Raw genomic sequence first — 6000 nt, forward strand, 5'->3', positions numbered from 1 at the left:
GACGGCGCAATGTTGTTGACGTCCAGAGGATAGTTGAGTTCGGCGACGCAATTAGTGTCACACGCTCGAACAAAATTGCTTTCATGGTTAAACGGCACGTGCTACGGGGCGAACTGTTTAGCTATCTGTCCTGATTAAGGCACCATTTTGTCCCGTCACAGCTTATAATGTTGCTTAAATGTCACTTAAATTGCAATAAGTTCTGAACCATTTAAAAAAAAAACTCACTAACAGAACTACACTATCTTTCAAACTTTAGTGTTGAGCCACTCAACTCAACACACACACACACACTTCCACACAAACACACTCACCAAATGTATCTGCGCGATCGTGTTATGTAACAGAGGGCACTATTCGAGCAGCCAACCAGTCGCGGTCAGTTGGTGCCGTTGGGGCTCACCGACACGCAAAGGACGAGGGCAAGCGGGGCAGTGGTCACAAACAGGGCACACGGACCGCAAAAGGACAGTGCACACCAGCGAGACGTTCGTGAACAACTGAGGTTCGCTTCCTGCCGATCGCCTTGCTCGTGATCGCAACGACCACGTAAAAGACGGTTTCTCCGAGAGTTCGTCAATGGGAGAAGATGTTTCTTTTTTTTTTGTATTTTGTTCGTTGGTATTGTGTATTTGCCTTTGATCCCAACGTCACAACGGTTGGTTACAGAGTTTTCCACCGCCTGGGGAGAAGGGAGAGGAAAAATCACACCACAACCTGTGCGAACAATCGAATTGAGGTGCACATTGATCCCGCCATGGGATGTTTGTCTCTCCCTATCTCTTTCTCAATCTGCAATCAAGAGCAAAACAGAGCAAGAGAGCAAGAAAGAGAGAGAGAGAGAGAGAGAGAGAGAGAGAGAGACAGAAGAGAGAGAGAGAGAGAGAGAGAGAGAGAGAGAGAGAGAGAGAAAGAGAGAAAGAGAGAGAAAGAAAGAGAAAATAATCCTTCTCTCGTGTGTTAGCGCTGCCGTGACGTGAGAGAACCGGCCAGATCCCTTCGAACGGACATGCGCAGCAACTGCCGTGTGGTGCCAAAATCGGCCGCCTCTACATGTCTGGCGGTCCCCAGATGGCCTTTCCCAAGCGATCGCAGGTCCCCGGGAAATACGGAGGTACCACTTTTAGAACGCTCGACCAGTTGTTGTTGCAGTACCGCGTGGACGAGGTCCCAGTTTTCCCGCCCCCTGCTGCCATTAGTTTCGCCGTCCACCACCAGGTCGCGATCTCCAATATGATGGACGCTCTCGGAAACTGGTGCCTTTCTGGATACTACCTCCTCAAAAGCCATGTGGCCGCGGGAGGGAGGGCAATAAATTTATTCGACGAAGAAAAATCAAACAACAACCAACCACGCGCGATCGCGTCCGATGAGTCAATCGAAGTTGGCTTTCCTATCTTGCAAATCCAAGCAACGCGGGGCGAAAATCGTCCGGGCGAAACCACTTGAAATCTCTCACACAGGTATACGCTTCGTTTTTTCCCCTTTGCTGCCCGCTGCAAACAGGTTTACGATCAATTTCGCAACGTTTGCGGTTTTTCGATCGAAAGTTTTGGACCGGCACCACCTCTCGGACCTAAGGCCTCCCCCCCCCCCCCCCCCCCCCCCCCAGCCATCAAGCTAGCCATCGGTCAATTATTTTTACCCAATCCCCAGGGTCGGGCGGGTTAATATTAGAAGGTGCAGATAAATTATTTTAAAAATAAAATAATCCCACTCTCGCTCTCTCTCTCTCTCTCTCTCTCTCTCTCACTCTTTACGGGTTTGGTGAGTTGAAGTTGATCGTGGTGAGGGCGAAAATGGAATTTGCGCAAAAAGAAAGGAAAAAAAGGTAGAAGGCCAGCGTTACTTCAGTCCTGCAAGTGGATTTGATTGGCCGCAAATTAAGCCTCCTTTTAGGGTGCATAAAACAAAACTCGACTTTGTTCTATTGAATTTCCCCGCCGGTGAGTGCAATTTCCCGTCTTAAACATGGTTCAGCGCTCACATCCACAGCTCCGTCCCAAGTTTACAGCTTCCCGCAGCAGAGTGGCCCTCTTCTGAGGGGACGTCTGGCATAGCGGCTGGAACTATTTCTCACCCGTTCTCTCGCTCGCCGAGCCACCGAGAGTTGGCGAGAGTGGAGCAGGCCGACGGGGGAAAAGTCGTAAAAATTGGCAGTTTAAAACTTATCCCCCGAGCGCACACGCTGAGCTGAGAGGCGGTTGCGGTGCAATTATAAAATGATTTCCAATGCCATTTGGAAATTATACTCGATGTTGGCTTGAACTTTGCCACCCTCCCGCTAGGCCCTCCCTTCTCGTCGCAAACGGATCCCGGTGGGCAGACGATCGTAGTTTTGATGTTGAAAGTAAATAAATAAATAAATAAATATACTGCGATCGGGGTGCGATCGGTACGGGGCAGGCGCGTACTTGAACTCGAGCGCGCGCGCGCGTGAACTGAGGATGCGCCACGGTAAAGATGCCATCAGTCTTTCCGCTCATAAAGGCAACGGTTTTTGGGGGTGGTTGTTGTCTTGATGCAAAAAAAAAACACCTCAAGGCCACCACGATCAAGGCACGTGTACGTGCAGCTTTTCCCGAGTTTGCTCCAGTCGATCTGGTGAGTGTTCATAAATTCTGCTCCATCCGAACTATTTCTCTCCAGAGGGCAAGAGCACACACGAACAAAGAAGATGAATAATGCAAAACAAACATTCCAAAAGGGTAATGCGCGCCGGAGCGTGTTGCCATGTTGTTCGAGCATTGTATTTCGACAAACAATCGGAACCTGCAACACAGCACAAGCGTATCAGCTTTCAGCCAACTCTTTCAGCAAACTCCTTCCAAACGCCACCTCTCCCGCCCGGTGATCGGTAATATAATAATATCCAACCATATTTACCACCGCCCGTGGGGATCAGTTGTTTTGTGCGAATGATATCTTTGTTTACACTTCGACCCGTCGTTCGACCGGGTGTTGGGCACTACATAAATCCCCTGCGCTCTGTTGTGGAGTATTCGATTTCCTATGCTTTTGTTTTGGAAGGTGCAGTTAGTTTTGCTTGATAAAACAAACAACTGGCGGAGCGAGTGGGTGAACTCGGCAGCGTTACTGAGCGTCCTAATTAATGGTATTATAATTTAATTATGATAAGGTCGATGAGCCATTCTTCCATTGCTTTGAGAAGAAAAACAAATACAAAAAAATGCGCACACAACCACCAAGGGCACTGGCAGCTGACATCATTCCATCGCTTGGCATGTCTATTTAAGCTGCTCCATATCTCCGCCGTATGATGGATGCACTCGCGGCAGGGCAAGCAGATCTCCTGTTTGGGCGGTTAGTACTTGTTGGCCATAACAACAGGTGAACCGAATCCTGACCGTAGAAAAAAAAAAAACTCGTAACGGTGCGTCTTCTTCTTCTTCTTCTTCTTGTTTGTGTGTGCAAAACGCTGTGCCCCGCTCAATGTGGATGGGCAGGAATTTACGTTTCATCAATCAGTACCGAAATAGAAATTTTCCCTACACACGCGCGCGCTCGCGCGCGCCCTTTGCCTGTTTTCCCCGTTCGTCGCTTTGGTCGCTTTGGTCGCTCCGCGCGGCTTAAGATTGTGCGCCAACCACCGTGCATCTCTCTCTCACTCCTTGTTTCAAGTTAGTTGCGTTTCATGATGTGTAGCTTTCTTGGCAACGGTTCAGCTACCGAGGCCTAACGCCCTGGCCCTAATGTCAGCCAATATTTGATCTAAGCAGGATGGAATCTTGTACCGCGTCGATCAAAAACGGCTTCACGTGTGTGTGTGTGTGTTGCCATCGGGCCCCGATTGGGTGGGCAAAAACTGGGGAAGGAAAAGCGTTGGAAGACTCAACACTTGTCAAGTCCACTCTCATGCGAACAATTCTTCCTTCTACAAGCAGCAGCCAGAGCAGCAGCAGGAGCACGAGCTGCAGGCAGGGATGGCAAAAATGGCAAACGAAACTGTTACCGCACCGCAACCGCTTCAGACACGTTGGACGCGAGTGAGCAGAAGAAATAATTTGCCTGCACGATGAAACAAAAACAAGAGAATATTTTCCACAGACACGCGGAAAAGCGCTCTCTGTTGCGCAATAAATTGCGGCGTGAATAAATGAACTAAAAATAGAATCCCCCCCCCCCCTCCCCACTCTCCCGGTGTGTGCAAACACACACACACACACACATGGACACCTTAGCGCGGTATATTAATGACACCCTAGGCCTAGGGTTAGGTACACGGTGTTGTGTGCCGTGCCGTGGTCAAACGCGCAAAGTCAAACGGAAGATCGTCGTCGTCGTCGTCGGCCCGTTGACAAAAGGACCTGGCCGGGCTAAAAATAGGCGCACAAGAGGTCGCAAAAATATTCCAACCACCTCGCCAGGCCTCTTGGCTGGTCACCCGGACCTTAAGCGCAACATACACATACACACAAACACTCACTAACTCCCCGGTGTCCGGTCCGGTTGAGCTGGCTCCTTTGGGAGTTTTGTTTTAGTGCGCTTTTAGTTATTACAAATTAAGTACTGTAGCTCAAGTACAATGCTGATCGGGATGCCTGGGAGTGCTCCCTGGGAGAGACGACAGCTCCATCACACCGCAAACCCCTCCCTCCGAAAAATAGAAACGATCGGTGTTGCATAACGATCGTCCGTTTGATGTGCTCTTCAAAGCGATGGACGATCATCGACTTCAGAGAGCTGTCACGCCGTCCGTGCGTGCTCGGTTCACCATGCGGCGCTGGTCCTACGTGCAAGGAGCGGGGTGTTGAAGAGTGTTCTCCCAGGGACGGCTCGTCCCGTTGCTTGCGCCCCGTACAGACACATCCTCCGGCCAGCAGGCCAGAGGTACAGAAAGCACCTGTTCACTATCCATTTTGCTCGGGCAAGGCAAAGAACTTTAAAAATATCATCACTCATCACGAGCGAGCGGTGCCATGGATGGCGACGGGGTCCGGGGTGTCACTTTGGCGACCCTTTTTTCCCGTTGGTCCTCCCGTAACGTTTTTGCGTTGTATCTTCGTGCTTCACGATTTCACCATTTTTTAGTGTAAGAGTTTAGAATTGTTTTAAGCTTCGTTTTCGGAACTCCAATGCAATTGTTTATCTAAATGCGGAAAAATCCTTGTTCGTGGTGTCACTTGTCACGCTCGATGTCCTTCGTGTTCTTGAGAGGGGGGTCTATTTTTCACGCTTGCTTTTCAAATTTGGTCACAGTTTCTCACACTCCAAGCGCTCACGTCGGTGGGTCACAGTTCCACTTTGTCCTGATGCACTCGGTCACAGATCGAACTCCGTATCCAAATCCAATGCAACTCCACACACCAAAATCACACGCTGTGTCACCTTTGAACGACGATGGGACGGGAAAAACTCCTCCACCACTACTTCCAGGCCCACCAAAAACCAAAACTTAACAGCAAAGGTAAAACCACCTGCGAACCTAACACTGCGAGGATCGGATCGATCGTTTAGTTTGCGAAGAACGGCGAAAAACCACTGTGTGCGAGCACTACGGCGAGCGCTCCCAGCTATGCGACTGACCTGTTTCGAAAGGTCGAGACAATCGGCAACGGATCGCCGCCGTGCGAGTCCTTTTATAAATTCCCGGCCCCGGCCCGTTTTCGAACGGGCCTGCTAAGCCGCCAGCGCCGGGGCTCCCGGGGCGCGTACTGCTCCGGCGCGAACGAGTTGCCACCAACACAGACAAACGCAGACATGGGGACGCCCGGTTTTTTTTTTTTTGTTGATGTGGTGTGGTGTGTGCGCCGCTACACATACGCGCGCACGCTCACGGGTTGTATGGAAATATTCGCAGCCAGCACAACAGGTGCATGATCGCTGTCGTACTCGCTCGCCCGGTATGAAAGGGCGATGGTGGGTTTCCTCGGTGCAGGATCTTCGGTTGAGCGAAGCCCCGCCGCATGTAAAGACCCAGCTGACATCTCAATCGGTGGATGGAGCGTGTTTTTTTTTTTTGTTTGATTGCAATTACGT

The 6000-nt window shown here is 50.4% G+C and overlaps 1 protein-coding gene across 5 annotated transcripts in view; it reads right to left on the minus strand.

Moving 5' to 3' along the window:
* Positions 1 to 5651, minus strand: part of LOC121593158 (calcium-transporting ATPase sarcoplasmic/endoplasmic reticulum type) — a 33247-nt gene extending 27596 nt beyond the window's left edge. For 4 of the 5 annotated variants that reach the window (XM_041915290.1, XM_041915292.1, XM_041915291.1 and 1 more), the window contains exon 1: positions 5548 to 5651. The gene's annotated coding sequence lies outside the window, so the exon portion shown is untranslated. Of the gene's footprint in view, positions 1 to 314; positions 502 to 5547 lie in introns of those variants that run through there. The other variant, XM_041915288.1, reaches the window with a different exon arrangement.
* Positions 5652 to 6000: the final 349 nt, after the last annotated feature.

Source organism: Anopheles merus, chromosome 2L, assembly GCF_017562075.2.
Source record: "Anopheles merus strain MAF chromosome 2L, AmerM5.1, whole genome shotgun sequence".
NCBI classification, from domain to species: domain Eukaryota; kingdom Metazoa; phylum Arthropoda; class Insecta; order Diptera; family Culicidae; genus Anopheles; species Anopheles merus.